General features: G+C 42.1%; 1 protein-coding gene across 4 annotated transcripts in view; it reads left to right on the plus strand.

Annotated features, from left to right (window-relative positions):
- TRPC4 (transient receptor potential cation channel subfamily C member 4) overlaps positions 1-21,418 on the plus strand; it is a 350,871-nt gene that overhangs the window by 80,904 nt on the left and 248,549 nt on the right. Inside the window, exon 1 of one of the 4 annotated variants that reach the window (XM_075592052.1) lies at positions 8,380-8,474. The exons of the other annotated variants lie outside the window; for them this stretch is intronic. The gene's annotated coding sequence lies outside the window, so the exon portion shown is untranslated. Of the gene's footprint in view, positions 1-8,379; positions 8,475-21,418 lie in introns of those variants that run through there. 4 annotated transcript variants of the gene reach the window in all.

Consider the following 21,418-nt stretch of genomic DNA (forward strand, 5'->3'; position numbering starts at 1 on the left):
ACTGTAACGCAGAATATATATGCAGGCAATAACACACTCTTATAATGTACACTACTAACACTCCCCCCCTAGGGGTTATCTCCACCATGTAACTCAGTCCTCTCAGTGTCTCTTACTCCACTAGGAGTATACCCACACACCACCGTGTATCCCCACACCGTGTCCACAGCCTACCCCCTTTTGTCCCGTGGTCAGCGCTGCCACTATGTGAATAGATAATATTAGAATGGTATAGGTTGGTGCACTTATGAGGGTACCTGCCGAGCGCTCCTGCACTCGGGCCAGCAAACAACTTCGCAAAGGATCAGTCGCTTGGTGATTCTTTCTGATCCCGGGTCTTGTCGCGCGGGGTCCGCTGGGGCAATCCCACCCTGGATATAGTCTCTGTCTCTGGGGTGCAGGCCTGAGCCCAAGCCTCCGTTCAGGGAGCGCAGCGTCCGCTGTGTCCCTATCTATCACTGACACTAACGGGATAAGTCCCTAACTTAGGGCCAGTCCCTATAGCACCACATGCTGGGGGAGTTCAGGACCTATCTGGGGCCTAGGGGGTTTTCTGGCCTATTGCAGTGGGTCACAGACCCCTGCACTCACCTCCTTCCCCTAGCTCTCCCGGTCCAGCACTGACTAGCGTGGCTCAGCGTGCGAAAAGTATCAATTCCCTGCAAGCAGGAAGCTCCTGCAGCCCTATTGGTTCCCTGGCGTCATGGGGCCGCTCCCGAGGCTCATGGGACTTGTAGTCCCTTCCAAGAGCCTTCCCTGGTAGGATAGCGTTTGCGCGCTTGTTCTGCGCATGCGCGAACTTCACTGCTTGTCCTCTGCGCCTAGATCTGTACTGAGAATGCGCCAACAGTTGGAAGATGGCGGCGACCTCGCCGCCCTGCTTCGGGAGCACCGGGAGCCCTAACGACGCGATCGCGGCCCTGGCAACCGGCCGCGCGCGTCCCCGGCAACCCCCGTGCAGGACTCTGACCGCCCCCACCCTTCCGATCGGCCGACGGGACCACCTTGTGGCTCGGCGGCCCCTGCGATCGCCAGGAAGGTGAGGGGGCTTGCAAGCAGGGGGACCTGGCTACATATACTTTCCATGTACAGATAAAAATAAAGTACATTGGTGACTGGTAACACCCTATCTGGAGACCCATATTTACTTTGAGGTCACATTTCTGGTGAGCTGAATTTAGAAGTCCAAAATGTATATGAAATCTTCACTGATAAATACTACCAATACTACCAAGCACTTAATAATGAGGCTAGATGTCCAGATCCTAACTAACATGAGGTTTGGGTAATTGGTCCTCTATTTTCACAACATGAGAAGATATATAGGAGTGCTAGAGAATACACAGTCAGTTCCTTGAACTACTGAATACATCTCAAACACTTGGCTAACAGTCTTCATTTACTGTATAATTTAATTAGTATAAGTTACTATTATATGTGTTACTCTCCCTGCCCTATGGAGTTTATGTCATGTCTCTTGTCTTGGCTTAATCATATTTGGTTAGCTTGTCAGGGTGTTGGGTTTATGTGGCTAGGCAATGATATAGCAATGATGGGCACCAGGAACTGTATTCATTCAACAGCAGCTTTATTGTTACAGCAATATACGCAGTGATCTTGGAATAGACATAACTGTATGTCTGTGTGCTGTATGAACTTTGTCTTCCCTAGCTGCCTCTGTCTCGGCCCACTAGGGAGGTGCTGAAGCTTGATACGCTTTGTTACCTTCTGAAGCTTTCTTCTGGGTTGCTTCGTTAGAGCTCCATCGCATATGTTCCCATGCCGTGACTGGTGCTCTTCTGCCCCTGTCGCTCATATGTGTCCTTCCCTCGGCAACTGCATACAACCTCATGGCAGGCTGGAGTGGGGACAGCTTTGGACCCAGCGATTGGGCAGGTCAAACTATGCCTCAGGTCTACGGCCTCTTGAATCCCCTCTGGGCAAATTGTGTTCTCCATGAACTTTTATGTTGCTACCTAACCGGGGTACTGTCCCTCACTTTAAAACAATAAATGGAGATCCTTACACTATGCTATACATAGGAACATATCTATATATATATGATGTAGCCCATCTACCCCCACCCCTAAGTGTGATTGGGGGAAAGCGGGGGTATGCTCTTTTCTGCTATTCTGGTGCTGGTACAGACCTGTAGGTCCAGACACCTAGAAAAAGGATTTAAATGATACAATTACCGGTGCTCCCGTGGTTGAACGAACGCCTGTTTCCAATCCTAGATCAGTAGCAGAAGGAACAGAGGGCACAACGGATTTTTGAATTCTAAACTCATTTATTTGAGCCAACACATCGTTTCGACTTCAGAGGTCTTTATCAAGTGACATAGTGGCATAACATATAAAAGGAAACTTATCAAAATTTAAATTTTCAGATTTAAATTTTCACATTATACACAGTGATAATAGTGCAAAATATATATATATATATATATATATATATATATATATATATATATATATATATATATATATATATATATATATATATATAAACAGTGATACTTATACAGATGTATAGGAAGATGCAGCTGTAACCCGGTAGAGGTTGCTCGGTCAATCCTCGTGATGTGAAATAATGATGATGTATCCGGGAAGCGCAATATGTGAAAAGAAATATAAATCGTGATAGTGCAATATTGTTAAAATTAGGATCGGAATATAATGTCTTGGCTTAATATTTAATACTCACAAACGTGAGAGGGTAAAAGGCACATAAAGGTATCTTTTTAGGATGCTGTTAGTTGTCACTCGGTGGACAGGAGATGCAGAACTCAGTGTTCCCCCAAATGTATGGACTCCCAAGGACATGATATCAGTTAAAAACAAGCATTTAGATCTCTCTGGATCTCGCTAGCCGAATGGATGATGTCTCCTCTTCCCCTCTCTCGTGGCGTGCGTTCCAGCGGTGCGTTCCACTCGACCGGAAGTGATGTCATCCGCCACGTCCGCTTCCTGGGGTTTCGGCCGGCTCAGGAGAAAAACATCACCACATAGGTTTCATCAGGAGTGGCATAATACACAATCCCAAAAACAGACTTTAAATAACGCCCCAATCCCCATAATACAATATGTCCAAATAGCACAGATGGAAAACATGTGCAACATATATTCATTCCTCCAATGTCCTTAGTGTTGATATAATTAAATAACCTCTTTCAGCTGCCTCATGACTGCCTCCATCGATTCTTCATCCATCTTTTTTTCAATACAAAAACTTGTGATCAAACTTACCAGAGTACTGTCTCCTGATCTCGTGCTTCAAACTGATGTTATATATATATATATATATATAATTCATAGTGAAAACATACAATACCATTGTAGCCAGTTCACCTGTTGCCCCCTGCGACCTCCCAGGGAGCCTCCATGGCCAGGACTGATGTCGGGTACTGCCAGAGGCCAGCGGCAGACCCGACGGCCATTCCGGAGGGTGGGGGCCAAGGAGGGAGCAGCGCCTCTTCTCCGCGAGGAGGCCGGTTGCCGGGGACGCGATCGGGCCGTCGCTAAGGCCGCGGTCGCGTCTCTAAGGTCCCGGCGGCCGGCGAAGAGGGCGCTGCCATTGCCTAGCCACTCGCGCATGCGCCGTGATTGCGCAGGCGCGGGAGGAACCCCAGAGTCAGGGAGAGTCGCGCGAGTGCCAGGGCAGACTAGGGAAAGGTTGAGGCGGCCCCCAAAGACTCGCACATGCGCAGGGCAAGTGCACACGCGGCCCCAATGCCAGGATAGGCTCTATGGGACTACAACTCCCATGGAGCATAGCGAGGGAGGCATCAGGTGCCTCATAGGAGCCAATAGGGCTGAAGGATTGTCCTGGAGCAAGTGGATACATTTGGCGGGCTTAGAGCACGTTAGTTCAGTCAGCGACCGGAGCAGCCCAGGGAAGGAGGTAGGGTACAGGAGTCAGGGACTCCCTGTACTAGGCCAGCACCCCCAGGGCCCGAGTTAGCTCAGCTCCCCAGTAAGGTGAGTGTTGCCAGGGACAGCCCTCAGGTTAGGGACCCTGCCACTTACATTAGTGGGAGCCGGGAAAGGAAGGTTATAGAGAGTTGGAGTCAGGGAGCTGGGGAAGAAAGGGTGCGGGGAGTGAGTGCAGCTCCTGCACCCAGATAGGTACCCACACCCCAGATAGGCCCCAACTCCCCACTAGCTTAGTGGGTAAATGATGAGGGAGGCCCAAGATAGGGACGCTGCCCTTAGTGAAGTGCTGCCTTGTCAGAGTCACGGTGGTCAGTGCTGTGAGGTCTGACAGGCAGGCACCTTATGATGTAGCACGTTGGCTGCACACATCCAGTGGGCTACAGCTTGCTGCTGTAGGCGCTGGGACTCGTTAAGTGTTATTAAGCATAGTCAGGCTGGGAAGAGTTAGGGGAGTGGAGCAGGTTATTAACCCCGGTAGGCCCTAGGAGTTTTCCTCCAAAGCCACTGTAGGTTGCGGTACCACAGGGACAGGCCCTAGGTTAGGGTTCCTGTCACGTTAGTACCAAGAGTTAGTTAGGGACTCAGCGGACGCTGCGGTTCCTGTGAAGCGGTTCGGACCCACGTTGGGGTCCGCAGAGACTGTTCCAGAGTGAGACCGCCCTGGCGGTCCGCGTACAAAGGAGTTCGGTTGGAGGATCAGACGGATTCATCACACGTCTGACCCTTTGTGAAGTCAGTTGCTGATCCGAGTACCGGAGTGCTCGGCAGGTACCATACAGTCATAAGTGCACCAACGGGCCCCTTAGTGTAACTGTGACTGCGCAGTCACCCACGTTCTCTCCAAGAGTGCGGGACATTGGGTGGGATTCTCGGGACACTGGGTGGGATCACCTGGTGTTGGGGAAGCGTCCTGCGCGACGCAGCAGGTGTCTCCTCTAGAGAGGGACACAGGTTATATTGTGGTACTGCCGTGATACGTTGTTTGCATGTTAGTAAAGTCCTTAGTTATTATACCTCACCGTGTATGTTATTATTGATTGTCCTGCGAGGAACCACTCCCCCTCTGGTGGGAGCCATCGCAGGTGGAGGCGCTGTATCGAATAAGTGGTCACCCCTAGTATAATTGCCCCAGGTTCCCCGTGGCGGAAGCTCAGCCCTCCTGCGAGCCAACAGGTAATGCACCACACCTATGGTAACACCGTATGTTCCTTGCACCCACATCAGATCTGCGATTGGGGGGGGAATACCCGTTACATATATATATAAATATATATATATATATATATATATATATTATTCATAGTGAAATCCCACTACTCTCACTACTCAAGGGATATGGGTTCCAGAAGCTTCCCCCTCTCTATATATACATATTTCTCACAGCGATGTCCCTGTCTCCAGGCAGAAGTACTGTAGGTGGGGCTTAGCTTCTGCTGAATCACCTGAGCACCAGGTGATTGAAAAAGGGGTGTTACTCTGTGTGGGCCCACACAGCTAACCCTTTACAGCCATGGTAATCCCCAAGGGGGTTACAGTTATATCACCAGAAGTAATTACTGTAGTTTGGGTGCTGTTTACTTGACTCCAAAAACATATTTTAAATACTACACTATATTGGTACATACTCTGCTTTTATCCTTTTTATTGCAGTTCAAGACAAGAATGTGGGTGATAAGAGCACAGAAGAGAATTAACATCTTTAAACATATTTCCTGCACTAACAATTAGTTGTATTAGTGCATTACATAAGCATTGTTACATCTAAATTTTTAATATTTACAATAATACATTAATATGCACAATTGCTGTACAGCAATTCTAACTAGTACTGATTTAGCAGGCATTATTGCACCCGCTGGTGCGCGTTAGGGAGTGCCCCATATCTATGCAGGTTTAATTACTTCCCAGTGGTATTTGCTCCCGCTGGTGTGCTGTGTGTGTCCCACTGCAATGTGCCATCATGAGCATAAATGGCTACTAAATCTGTAATGCAATGTCAATATTTCAATACTAAATGCAGGTGTATATGACTGATAAGGAACTTATGATTTCTTCTGAAAAAGGCTTATGGCTTTTCACAGGATAACGGCATAATTACATGTTACACTGTAAAAGCTGTCAGAATTGTTAAATTCCTTTTCTTTCTCTCTAAATATCAGGTTATACTGGCAAATATTTATCATGTACTCTTAGCTAGTATAAAAATTGAGGTGCAGAATGCAGATAGCATTTCTTAATAATACCACCATAATATAAATTCTGGGATTTTCAAATCACCTGTTTACAATACATTTTGTGCAGTATTATATAATGTATGCCAGACACCACCAATTTCATAAAGTTTATTGATTACATTCAGTGTACAAATTGCCTACATATAGTGTACTTGTATTGTAGCTCTAGTGTAAATCCATTGCCACAGTACAGGTACAGTACCATATCTGTTTATTAAAGGAAAGGCCAGGCTTCGCTCAGACCACCATTTTATGCAGTGTTTTGAAGACTTACTGTACTAAAAGAACTTTCCAATTTCTCAACACCTGTTATTGCATTACTCATGTTTTGTCAAATGAGGCACTAAATGTGTTTCGGATAATAGAGCAGGTAAATAATTAATTCAGAAGAATTCTACAGAACAGTTTTTCGATGAGTGTACAGCCTATGGCTAAGATGAGGTGAATTTGCTTAAAGTGATGAAATGTTTATGAACAAAAAAAAATGTGTACTGTGTGCAGAGGTACGTATAATGGAGACCGATTTGGGTGAAATTATATCTTGGCTTTATTGAGCCTGTTCCTTTATCCACGCAAAACATACAAAAATAACAAACCCCTATTGTCCCAGGAGACCTGCAATTTACACGTTTATACCGGGGTCATTCATTGAGCAAAACCAAGAAGTAAAACAAATTGTCATTTATTCCATTGAAACAGACGTACACACAGTGGATTACAATTATACAGAGGGAAACACACTTGCTGAGGGTCTGGGCTACAAAACTAAACTTTCCTAGTTGAAATAGCACAGAACGTGGGTACTCAAGGATAACTCCGGTACTCCGCACCGCCCTAACACCTTGGCATCTCTGTGGCTTTCAAGTCCGGGACCCGAGCAGGCTCAGTGGCACCAACTTGGTAGCCAGCTGGTCTCTTGGAACCATGGACTTAGAAATCCCCAGCTCAAATACAGTTCACCAAGCATTGTACATTTTAAACATACCCATTTAATAAAATATACTTGGATACTGTGTCTTACTAAAAATGTCTAAGTCCTTCTTTGGTATCAGGGATAGAATAAGAATTTATACTTGCTATCCTCACTAGCCATATCCCTCCACACTGCAAAACCCCAACTTTACATTTTTATACAAAATAAACCTTGCAGCTTTATCCTATAGCTGGAGCACCCCTGAACCACTATACCAGGTTAAGGGTAAATTGGGCATGAATGGGGCACCCCACTCTTGACTAGGGACCCCTGTACCATTCTGGAGATATCTTTATCCCCTATGCCCATTTTACCTTTCTGGTCTGTGCTGAATCAGGGACTCCTGGCGGTGAGCTGCAAGAATGTTTTCAGGGTAGGATTTTGACCAGATCATTGTGCTACCATGTATCTGAGAATCTTACCTGATTCCCGGCTACATTTTTGGGGTATCCAGTAACTCTGGAACCCCGCTACATAGCCACAATCTGTGAAGAGTTTCTCCGCAAAACCCACCTTGAAACTCAAAGCCTAGCTATCTCTGCGTGTTGGCACTCCTGGAAAGGCAAAAACATAAAAAGTCTTTATTGTCGCATATTTTGCATACAGGCACAGCAGTACATATTCAACAGTCAGGTCCAAGAGCTGCCACTCTAGGACCCCAAAACATGGATATGGGGCAACCAAGTGGGCTTGACCTTTATTAGTGAGCCTGGTTACCCCTTCACAGTCACACCTATCCCTTTGTAAGGGCTAACTTACTTCCTCAGACCCTATCTGTAGGACTGGAGGGATATTCCCATTACCAGCCTATCACCCTAAAGTCTCTGAAAGTACTTTAAGCAGGTTGCCCTCCATGTAAGTCTCTGGCAGGTTCCTGGGTCACCTGTAGCCAGGAAATATAGGTCTCTTGGTGTCTGGGTGTCTTGATCTCAGCACAACCTTTGTGCTCAAGACAGTGTCAGTGCGCAGGCTTCTCTGCTCTCTATCTGTCAGCCCAAATGTGAGCAAAGGAATCTGTCTCCTGTGTCTCACAAGGCTTTTTACAGAGCTCTCGTTAGTCCAGGTGGAGACTAGCTAATTGAGTGGCTGCAATTAGGTTTTTGGGATTTGATATTAGTTAATATCACGGTACACAGTTTACCCATTGTTGTCCACAAATTTATATTAATAGCGCACTTCACTATTTCATCACAATATGTCCCTGTTACATGTACCAATAGCGGAAAACTATGCCTTATTATTGTAGGTGAGAGAATGAATATACCTCTTGCTGCTTACTACATGAATTGCACGCCCTGGAGTGACTGGCTGGTTCAGGACTATCATTGGCAGGTAATGGAAAATAACCCTGTATTATCTACCTAAACCCAATGTCTGATATTTAATCCGAAATATCCCTTTGGATATTATAAATAGGGGCCATACTTTGTGGTTGTCAGTTGGACACCACTAGAGCCATATTTCCCTGGAATGGTTTATTATATGGATTTAATTATTATGGACTGGATTTGGAGCATTCTGGACATTTATTAAGTTTTATCACAAAAAGAGAGTAACTGGAATAACAATTTCCCTCCACAAAGAAGCAAATTTGGTGGTGCACTCAAAGGCAGTTAAAACATAACTTTTAATTATATAAAAATAATATATGTCTACACTTGCTTATAATAGAAATTAAAGTGTGTAAGTTTAAAATAAACAGTAAGGTTTACAGGGAATGAACTGAGTCCCAGTCTCAATATAATAGATGTTAGTTGGCGTGATATCTATAGAGATAGTCAGGTAATGCATGCAAATAATATACACTCATTAGTCACTGTGTCTAAATAATCTGCGTATATATGTATGTGTGTCCATTAGCAATAAAGCATTGAATGTTATGATAAATAAAATAAAAAAACCTTGGAGATGTGAGCTGCGCAAGTGGATGCAGCCTGATGAAATAGGGAGAGGAGAGAGCTGCAGATGCCGGTCGCCATTTCACGATTCCAGTTGTAACGCGGTCTCATTATGTGGACCCCGAGCACCGCGTTATAAGAGGGTTCAGCTGTACCATACTAATACTTACTGGGGAGAACAAGGGTAAGGCAAAAATAAGAGTAAATACTGTAAGTGAATGCTATACAAAGGCAAAGGAAAATCAAAAGGGGCAACGATCGGGGGAACCGTTTCCACGATCCCTAATGGACCATGGTATAGGACTTCCCTTAAAAGTCTTTCAGAGAAAGAAAACTGCCGTAAAAATCCTTCATGCCTCCCCCGGTCAGATGTACAGACACCGCACTTTTACTGACTGGGGGAGGCATGAAGCGTTTTAACAGCAGCTTTCTTTCTCTGAAGGACTTTTAAGAGAAGTACTATAGTCCATTAGGGATTGACTAGCAGATTACTCTTGTTTTTGCCTTACTCTTGTTCCCCTCAGTAAGTGTTTATTTATAGCCTCTTTTTGGTACATAGCTCTTTCTATTTTTTGTTTTTTTTTTAGCCCTTTTTCTGCACATTTGCCCTTGCTTAACAGCTATAACATTACTGTCTGTGAATAAGTATGTTTTCCTTGATTGTGTGTTTTTCTTTTTCTCATATACTGTAGTTTTTCAGATATATCTTGTGGTGTTCCTAGTTTTTCTTTTTTGTGTGCTCCACTGCTACATTTTAAATGCTTATTCTATTTAATTTGATGTTTTCAAATGATAGAGGAAGTAGTAGAGTATAGGAAGTAATAAAATGGAGCAGTTGAGAGAAAACAATGCATTCAAGGAGTTTAGAGGCAAAAAGGCAGGAGAGAGACAGGGTAATAATTAGAGAGACGGGTAGAATCAGGATTATCCTGTTTGAGTAATGGTATAACTGTTGCGTGCTTGAAGGAGGTAAAGGTCCCAGGTTGAAGGGAGGAGTTGAACATATGTGTGAGTGTAAGGATTAGAGTGGGAGCAAAAGCTTTGAGGAGAAGGGAGGATATGGGTTCAAGAGGGTGAGTGGTAGAGAGAGAAGAAGACATCAGCAGCAACACATCCTCCTCTGTGACAGAGGAAAATATTTGAGGAAGGCAGGAGGAAAGATAGGCAGATGTGTGGAATATGTGGAGAATATTTAGGTGGTGTCTTGATGAAAGGAATCCACCTTTTGTCTTGAAATAGTCAACAAAGGGGCAGCGTGGATTAGACTTGTGCGTCTTGATTAGTGAAGAAAAGGAGGTGTATTTAGTCTGGAGAGGGCAGAGTTGAAACACGATAGAACACATTTGCAGTGAAGGAAGTTTGCAAGAATATGCAATTTCTTCCTGAGGTGTTCAGGGGAGCGGGTGCAGAAGCAGAGCATGCATGCATGACAGTTAAGCCATGGTCTGGGGTTATAAGGGTGAGAGCAACCAAAAGAAATTAAAAAAAAAAGTTTATTCTGAAAATAAATGTATTTGTTAAAGCTGCAGACAAAGCAATATCCTACATGTGTGTTTTAAAAAAAAAAAATATCTGTATTATGAGAAAATACTTTGAGCATTTAAAAAAAAAAAAAACAACAACTCTGAATTATATTTTTAATATATTATAATGTAACAAGCCATTTTTGTTTCTATAGCAACCATTTACAAAGTCACACTGACTGCAGAATACTCCTCTGAAGTCATTTTAGTTAACCCCCATGACACATCTTTGCTGATCGTTCACAGGAGAATGGATCGATCGGCAACTTAGCTAATTGCTTTTCATTGTGTGGATTGTACAGTACAGTATTGATGCATATATTAAAGGGGGGGAGTTTGAGCAGCAGCTTGGAATGCTGCTTTAATATACTTATATCTGTGCGAACAGGGCTATTTTTTAGGTCAGAATAAGAAAGAATATGTATCTACGGCGCCTAATAATATAAAACAAAAGGATATATAAACCGAGCCTGTTGGATAAAAGGATCTTGAAGTGGCTCCAATTGTTGTGTTGAAAGCTTAAAAAAAGAAAAACATAGTGCATAGCATAATACTGTTTGATAAGGTGACAAACAAACATACAATACAGATAACAAACAGCTGAGAGTTCAACAGGTGACGATTAAATATATAAACATTTAATAAAAACATACATAGGACATATGAAAAATAATAAAATAATATATAAACAATTGAAGTAGGTCAGATTGACACACTGCTGCAATGATAAAAATGCCCACTCACCAGATGGATGATAAGGTCAAGCAGTGGATAAGTCTGAGAGTATCCCCTCTCTATTCCGGAAAGCTGCAGCTGCACAGGAGATCCTCCGTTGGTGAAGCGTTACACACACCAGCCGGTGTGTGAGCGGATTGCCTCCCTCGATACACCGGGGAAAGTGTGCAGTTGATCGGAGAACAGCGGCAGGCAGATTCGCCATGGACTAAATGGTGTTAGTCAACTCGCATGAGCAGATTCCACACGATAGTCCGTGGAAGGGGGATACTATAGATTGGTGAGGCAGTAGTGTCAGCGTGACCACCCTACACGTTTCAGAAGCTGCTGCTTCCTTCATCAGGAGTATAATTGATCTGTCCAAAATTGTCCATTATATAGAAAGTTCATTTAAAAATAATTAATTTCACCTGTGACGGTCTGCACATGCGCACTTGTGGATATAATCATTCTGTTATCGCGCTGCAGATGGTGAATGAGACAAACCTCAGCTGGTATACAATACATAACATAAAAGTGACAACCGTAAAACAACCTACTGTAATCATTTAAAGGACAACATAAAACATGGTGTGGTCAATACATAACCAATGTGTAATTATATGTGCAATCTAAATGTGCTCTAAAGTGGATATGTGTGATAAACACAATATATATATTATATATGTGTGCATAGTGAATGTATGAATAAAACTATATACTTGTGTTCAATATAAATTAATAAAGTGTTTATTTATATGCGTGTCAACCAATTATTGATATAATAATAAATGTAAATTTGATACATACACATACCACATATACATTAAAAAGCGTATTTTGCATGATTTAAGTGTACAGCTATAAAAAAAAATACATTTGACAGTTTTATTCATACTCATAATGCAAGAATATTCTTAAACACTTAAATCATGCAATATACGCTTTTTAATGTATATGTGGTATGTGTATGTATCAAATTTACATATAGTTTTATTCATACATTCACTATGCACACATAAACACAATATATATATATATATATATATATATATATTATATATGTGTGCATAGTGAATGTATGAATAAAACTATATGTAAATTTGATACATACACATACCACATATACATTAAAAAGCGTATATTGCATGATTTAAGTGTTTAAGAATATTCTTGCATTATGAGTATGAATAAATCTGTCAAATGTATTTTTTTTTATAGCTGTACACTTAAATCATGCAATATACGCTTTTTAATGTATATGTGGTATGTGTATGTATCAAATTTACATTTATTATTATATCAATAATTGGTTGACACGCATATAAATAAACACTTTATTAATTTATATTGAACACAAGTATATAGTTTTATTCATACATTCACTATGCACACATATATAATATATATATAGTGTTTATCACACATATCCACTTTAGAGCACATTTAGATTGCACATATAATTACCCATTGGTTATGTATTGACCACACCATGTTTTATGTTGTCCTTTAAATGATTAGGTTGTTTTACGGTTGTCACTTTTATGTTGTGTTGTATACCAGCTGAGGTTTGTCTCATTCATCATCTGCAGCGCGATAACAGAATGATTATATCCACAAGTGCGCATGTGCAGAATGTCACAGGTGAAATTAATTATTTTTAAATGAACTTTCTATATAATGGACAATTTTGGACAGATCAATTATACTCCTGATGAAGGAAGCAGCAGCTTCTGAAACGCGTAGGGTGGTGACGCTGACACTACTGCCTCACCAATCTATAGTATTCCCCTTCCACGGACTAGCGTGTGGAATCTGCTCATGCGAGTTGACTAACACCATTTAGTCCTTGGCGAATCTGCCGCCGCTGTTCTCCGATCAACTGCACACTTTCCCCGGTGTATCGAGGGAGGCAATCCGCTCACACACCGGCTGGTGTGTGCAATCCTTCACCAACGGAGGATCTCCTGTGCAGCTGCAGCTTACTGGAATAGAGAGGGGTTACTCTCAGACTTATCCACTGCTTGCCCTTATCATCCATCTGGTGAGTGGGCATTTTTATCATTGCAGCAGTGTGTCAATCTGACCTACTTCAATTGTTTATATATTATTTTATTATTTTTCATATATCCTATGTATGTTTTTATTAAATGTTTATATATTTAATCATCACCTGTTGAACTCTCAGCTGTTTGTTATCTGTATTGTATGTTTGTTTGTCACCTTATCAAACAGTATTATGCTATGCACTATGTTTTTCTTTTTTTAAGCTTTCAACACAACAATTGGAGCCACTTCAAGATCCTTTTATCCAACAGGCTCGGTTTATATATCCTTTTGTTTTATATTATTAGGTGCCATAGATACATATTCTTTCTTATTCTACTCTGTTCTGACCTTGGGGTCAGTTTTGTATCATTGGCAGCCCCTTATGTATGGGTAATGTTCCATATATAAGGTTGTATATTGTATTATACCATCTATTCATATAGTTAGCGCTACTATCCTGTTTTTTTTATTTTTTAGGTCAGCAAGAAACCACATATGCTTGTTATGAAAATGTTAGGAATGATGATGAAAATTGCTGGGTGATGGGCTTGTTTCTTTTTCTGTCATATTTTCTTACTTAAAATGGATTATTTATTGTGTTTTAGAGCTTAATAATTATATATTTTCCTATATTTGTGGCACATTTTTACTTAAAACACAAACTCACCCGGTAATGTTTTTATGTTAAGCTAAACAGGCAAAATACAGGCTGTCTAATATTCCGGGGGTGGGAACTTTATTTTAGACACAGTGGAGTCATAGATGTGCACTGTTACTTGTGAGAAATGTAAAATCATTCTGTATTTCAGTGTTTTACCAAACATTTGGAGATGCAATTACAAACCACTTTGTTTTTAGAATAGTAACTTGAAGCTTTGCATTGATTAATTTTAAGGCTAACACCTATCCAAACATACAATGCTCTATATCAAAATAAGTCACAGATGTTTAATTACATAGAAGCAAATCATAGGCCTTTTTATTTCACGTTCAATATAAAGAGCAATCTTCCATAGAAATCTGTTGCTAAGACTAAAATATATTTTCACAGAATTTTTTGTACAATTTATTGTTGAACAAAGTGACTGAAATCAGAGGTATGTTTATCATTTAATGGTATTGTCGCATATTCACAATGAACGGGGACAGAAAAATATAAAGGTTCCAGGACAAACATTTATCCAAGGAAAACATAAAATATGGTATATTATATACTGTAGCTCATCTGTTTTTCTTGCTTTCCTTTCTATTTTGATGTGTCCAATTTCTTTATACCACTGATTATTTTGGTGTTATTGGTCATTACTCAGAGTGGCATGTCATTCTCTTTGGGGACAGCTTTCTGTATCATTTATGATGTGCTAAGTAATCTTTTTGAGTTAAAGTTTGAGGATACATTTGACACTTTTAAGCTATAGCACACTGCATGATTGTGAGTGGCCTTATGTTTAATCATTCATCACTAAATATTTGGGTCAGAACTTTGTGCATGGTATAGCAACTGTCTTTTTGGAGTCTGTTCAACAAGATAGTCCAGACCCTTTGCCACTGACCTATTGTTCACCTTTCGCTCATGACAAAAATATATCAAATTGCTGCCATCAAATATTGCATCTCTATCTAGACATCATTTTTCTTTCATCATCTATGTTAGCCCTGTAGATAAGTCCAAAAATTGTTACCAGGCAACACACATTATTACCAGCCCATCCCTGGAGAGGGGGTGACAAGTGAGGGGGAGATGGGTTCAGACATGGGCAAGGGGGTTTGTGGGGAAAATGTGGTTCCATGAGTGACATGGGGGGACAGAGAGTGACCATTTCTGCCTCATTGCTCCGCCTTCCCTGCTTGGTCTGCTCACAGGCTTACACCGGAAGCAAGAAAACCTGGGGTCTCCTTCGTCTGCTGAGATCAGATTATGTAACCACTTCTAAAAACTCTCATTTTTATAACCACCTAAAGAGTGGCGAGATTGGTACTGCGAGTTTATCTACAGCCTGAAATATGGGTTTGGCTGAGAGAGCAAAACATAAGTCAGATTGGGGATGGAGTTAGCACGACTTCTCGTCATTCCACTTCTAAAGCAAGTCCAAACCCTGTGGTTTTGTCACTTTTTTTTAGACATGGGTTAGAAGAAGCGGTTTGCAATAGAGAATACCGTTTTTTTTCTTACATTTCATTCCGCTCCTTCTGTACATTCCAAATCATGCGGTTTGACAATGACAACTTCGGAGCTACAAGAATAGGCCCTATGTCTCAAGGCAAAACTGGTGCAAATGTATGGCAAATGTAACTGCGTCAGATAAATCAAAGGCAATATGTTTGTGAGAGGTGAACATCATTGTTTATCTAAGGGAAACTAAAAAAGCCCATGCGGCTGACAGACCTCTACTCTGGTCTCTGCTCTCAGTCAATGTCAGACATTGCAGCATGAAGTGATCGCGTTGCTTTGGGAAAATTTCTCCTGGTTTCTCAGCCTCATGGAATCATACCCTTAGCAGTGATAAACATATAATAAATCTCATCCGAAGTATCAATCAATCTGCCTGTGTGCAAAATAATACTGGGCATGTTATTCTTGCTTGCCGGAGTCTCTATCTTATCATTTTTACTCTGAGGAGAGCTGAGCCATCCTGTGGATCTGTACTCTCAGTCAAAATTAAGCTCGCAGCATAGGGAGATTGCGTTATTGTGAGAAAAACTTTTTGCTACTCACAGAACCTTATGTAATCGTGCCCTTAGAAATGCTATAAATAAAATAGACTTAAACCGGAGTAAGAATCAGCCTGCCTGTATCAAGTGTTATACTGGGCAGGTGATTCTGGCTTGCCAGAGACTCTATACTCTCACTTTTAACTCCTAGGAGAGCGGAGCCAGCCCGTGAGGCTGTCAGACCTCTCCTGTGACCAGTACTTTTAACAATCTAAAGCTGTGCAGCCTGGGGAGATGGTGTCCTGAGGCGCTATGGAAATCACTTCCCCTGCTCTCTGACGCTAATGTAATAGTGCCCAACATCTGTTTCGCCGTCACAGCAGCTTCTTCTGGGGTTAAATTATTTTAAAGATTGAGTGTACAATTTTCACTATATTCTGTATTAAAAAGTTTTTTTCAAATGTAGTAACTCTGGCGTCACATTTAATTCTTACCTTTACCGCACGGCTGGACGCGTGTAGGCCGCGTGGTGATGGCGGCATGTCGACGCGTCACTGTGACATCACTGTCACGTGGCGCGCCCGGCTTCCCCTGCTTCCCCGACACCCCTGAAGTTGAAGTGAGGTAAGCGGGGGTGCGGGGAAGCAGAGGGGCAAAGGCAGGAGCAGCTAGGGGGTCGGGAAGGGGAACAAAAATGCGCGCGAAGTGGAGGGGGTGCACGGAGGGGATGCGGCTGGCGCGCTGTTTAGTCACAGCGCCAGCCGGAGTAAATCCCCAGCCAATTAGTGGCAAAGGTAAGAATAAAGGCTGCCGCAGCAGTATAGGGTTATCTGTATGTTCAAAGGATCTGTTCTTACATATTAAGCCACCTGGTACTACCGCTTGTTTCTGTGCAAGAGATACAAGGGTAAACATATACTCAAAATGTGATATGATTGCTTAATAAACATACTCACCACCGACCCTGTGCTTGAAACCTTTCAAAGTACTGTATACGGTAACATTCTACATTTTCCAGGATTCCATACATAAACCCCCAGGAATTTGTGACCAATCTCACCTCTTTGTGAAATTACAAGTTTTGCTTAAAAACTAAATTGTAGAAACGCCAAGGAAGTCCCTTTAGGCTACAATTTATTACATGAAACCAATTTTGCCACAATCTTTTCCTTGTCATACTTCTGAGAATATAAAGTGCCTGCAGCAAGTTGTAAAATATTTCTCTTGCCAACACAATTCTTTATTTATTTACTTACTCTTGTTTTTTTTTTTTACTACAATGTTTACATTGTATACAGAGCTGACTATAAACCCATTCCTGGCTTAGAGTATACTGAGAGACTGACTATGTTATCTTTGTCCTATTCCTCAAAACTCAGCTTGACCATTGTAATACCTGTTATGAATAGATCAGAATGTCATCCTGCTGAATGTTCTGTATGGAAGTATGTACATTAGGTTATCCATTTAGACACCGTGGACCACTCTCTTCTCCTTCACATTCTCCATGCTCTTGGTATTTGTAACAAAGCTTTATTCTGGATCTCCTCTTACCTCTCCCATCGTACTTTCACTGTCTCTTCTGCTAACACCTCCTACTACTCTATCGATCACTCTGTGGGGGTACCACAAGGCTCTGTCCTGGGACCTCTTCTCTTTTCTCTGTACACTTTTTCTCTGACCTAATGACATCTCTTGGTTTTAAATATAACCTCAAATATAACCTTAAATATAACCTCTATGCTGACGACACACAAATTTACTTTTCAACCCCTGACCTTACACCTGCTGTACAGACCACAATTTCTGAATGTCTCTTTGCGATATCATCCTGGATGGCCCTACGCCGACTTAAACTTAACATGGCAAAAACAGAACTCCTCATACTTCCTCCCAAACCTGGCCCAACTACCTCCTTCCACATTACTGTTGGAAGTACTATCATTCACCCAGTAGCCCAAGCACGCTGCCTAGGGGTCACACTCGATTCCTCTCTCACATTCTCCTCTCACATTCAAAACGTACCTATAACCTGTCGTTTTTTCTTCCACAATATTACAAAGATACTGTGAGGACTAGGGAGTCACGCCGCCCTCGGCGTGCTCCCCGCAGGTTCCAGCATTCCGCGCCACCACCGATGCAAGGTACACTCACCCCTTGGGAATCCGGAGCCCCCGCCTCCTGCACTTTGCTGCGGTCGGCGCAGCTGGGTGGATGCCGCTTTCCCTGCTTGCATGCACGCACCCACGCCGACGGACGTCACCTCCTTGCGTGGGCGCGCTCTGTGCACGCCTCTTCTCACGGGCACACGCCCGCCGCAGCAAAATCATAGGTGCTTCTGACATCTGACGCCTGTCCTGCCACAGACTCCTCCTGGTTCCCTCCTCCTAGCTCCCAGCATCCCATTGGTGAGCCCCTCCTATTTATTACCTGTTCTCCATTCACTCAGCGGCTAAGCATAGTCTATGTTCCTGTGTTCACCTCTCTTGGGCCTTGCCTTGCTCCCTATCTCGTGCTGCCTTGCCCTGCTCTGCTTTCAGTGACCTCCTTTGTACCGAATCGGCTTTACTCTTGGACTCCGCACTTCTGGCTCCCCGACCTCGGCTTACCCATTACGATATGGACCTCTCCAACCCTGACCTTGGCTAAGTATCCGCAACGATCAGTACCTCTCCAACCCCGACCTTGGCTAAGTACCTACAACGATCTGTACCTCTCCAACCATGTCCTGGCTACCCTGACCAATCTGCAATCAAGACGTGCCCTTGCGGCTGTGGGTTGGTGTTGTATCTAATCCCCACCTCGGCCTCACGGTCCCGTCTAGTTTGTGGTGAGCAAAGCATGACAGATATGTCCTTCCCTGTGTTGCTCGACTGCTAAAACTCTGACTCAGGCCCTCATTCTCTCCTGTCTCGATTACTGTAACCTCCTGCTGTCCGGCCTTCCTGCCTCTCACCTGTCTCCCCTAGAATTTATCCTAAATGCTGCTACCAGAATCACTCTACTTTTTCCTAAATCTGTCTCAGCGTCTCCCCTGCTGAAATCACTCTCCTGGCTTCCTATCACATCCCGCATCTCACACTCCATTCTCCTCGCTTTTAAAGCTTTACACTCTATTGCCCCTCCCTACATTTCAGCCCTAATTTCTTGCTATACACCATCCCGACTCCTGCGTTCTGCTCAAGGATGCTTTCTCTCTAACCCCTTTGTATCTAAGGCCCTCTCCCGCATTAAACATTTCTCACTGACTGCCCCACTACCTCTGGAATGCCCTTCCCCTCAATACTGACTAGCACCCTCTCTATCCACCTTTAAGACCCACCTTAAGACATACTTGCATAAAGAAGCATATGAGTAGCACAGTGGCTAATACTATACACATGATACATGATACATAAAGCTTGGCCCCCTGCAGAGGCACTTACCAGAATGCTCTCCTACTGTCTCTGTACGTTCTTCCTAGCTACCAATTAGATTGTAAGCTCTTCGGAGCAGGGACTGCTCTTCCGAAATGTTACTTTTATGTCTGAAGCACTTATTCCCATCATCTGTTATTTGTATTATTTGTTATTTATATGATTGTCACGTGTATTACTACTGTGAAGCGCTATTTACATTAATGACGCTATATAAATAAAGACTTACATACCTTGAAATTGGCCCCAAATGGCATCATAATGACTGCACAGTGAACATCTGGTAAGGACAATAGAGTGAGAGAAAAGGAAACTACCCCCGCCCCCTCCCAACAAAATATGGAAACAAGACGTACTGTAAGTAAAATGGAGAATGAGCAAAGAAATATGAGTGGTGTAACAATCAGATAAAGGCCAAAAGATGGAGACAGAAATAAAGGGAAATAGAAACAAATGGAACGAAAGACGAAACCACACATGGGGACTGATAAAAATAAATGTGGCAAGATCGATGAACAAAGCCAAAAAAGTGGAAAAATTAAATGTGTGTTATAAAAAGTATTGTGATAGGAAGGGGTCGATATAATCTATAATCAAGCAGGGGACTAAATATTGAAAGATGATAATATGTGGTGTTGCTAAATTAGAGTTATACTTGACAGAAATGCTGCTATTGCTGAGCAAATGACAAATACTAAAAACAAGCTAAAACAAATCATATATAAAGGGCAAAAAACTCAATAAAAAGCTATATGAAAATGCAAAGCTACTATTATTATTATCTTTGATTATTTCAAATTTGTGACTATTTTGCTTATTATTTGGACTATATTAACATCATGTCCAGTGTAATTTAACATGCATGTGAAAAATTGAATAACTTAAAAGAATATATATGCATGATCCATTATGGTACACAGGCATGTATTTATACTGTATATATTATTGGGTCTGACATATATATATATATATATTTTTTTTTACTGCCTGTTTGGGTCAGTAGAATTTAGAGCTCTATTGGTATTACTACCCCTTTAAGCATACAGTATGTTGCATTTGTGTGGGTATCATCCATTTTAACATGAGTACCAATGCTGATAAACGATTTGTAGTTTATCGCCATAGACATGCTCATTTACAAGTGTAAGTGGAGACTAGTATATCTATCTCCTCAAGCATGTATATTCACACAGAATGAGTAGTGAGGAGATACTCTCTAGGCATGTGTAGTCCCTTGTTGCAGTTAGCAAGGAATGTATTTCCTTGCACTTGCGCATTCAAGCAATATTAATATAATGTTGTCCATTAACTTGCGCATGCGCAGATAACCGTTGTAGGATCGGGTCTATTTTCTTGCACATGCGTCATGATAATATATGTTATGAGAGGTTTCCTCCATCCTAGGCATACTTAAATTTGGACTGCGATCTGTAGCTTTCTTCTTGAGCATGCGCTGTAGCTTGACTAGGGTGATACTAAGCACATCAGTTTGCGCATGCGCAGTTGAGGCCGCCGATCGCGTCACTATTTTTTAATTACTGTTACACTTTCAATCGGTGATATATGTTTTAAGTAATACAGTACTATTAAAAGTTATATCCTAATTGTTAGTGGTGTGCATTTATAGTAAATTAATTTCTTAGATGTGTGCTTACCACTTTACTGATTCACTTTCAGTTCACAGTTTGCACCCCCTTATTATAATTATCGATCATTAACTTGCGCATGCGCAGATAACCGTTGTAGGATCGGGTCTATTTTCTTGCACATGCGTCATGATAATATATGTTATGAGAGGTTTCCTCCATCCTAGGCATACTTAAATTTGGACTGCGATCTGTAGCTTTCTTCTTGAGCATGCGCTGTAGCTTGACTAGGGTGATACTAAGCACATCAGTTTGCGCATGCGCAGTTGAGGCCGCCGATCGCGTCACTATTTTTTAATTACTGTTACACTTTCAATCGGTGATATATGTTTTAAGTAATACAGTACTATTAAAAGTTATATCCTAATTGTTAGTGGT

The sequence above is a fragment of the Ascaphus truei genome, chromosome 3 (genome assembly GCF_040206685.1).
Source record: "Ascaphus truei isolate aAscTru1 chromosome 3, aAscTru1.hap1, whole genome shotgun sequence".
NCBI lineage: Eukaryota > Metazoa > Chordata > Amphibia > Anura > Ascaphidae > Ascaphus > Ascaphus truei.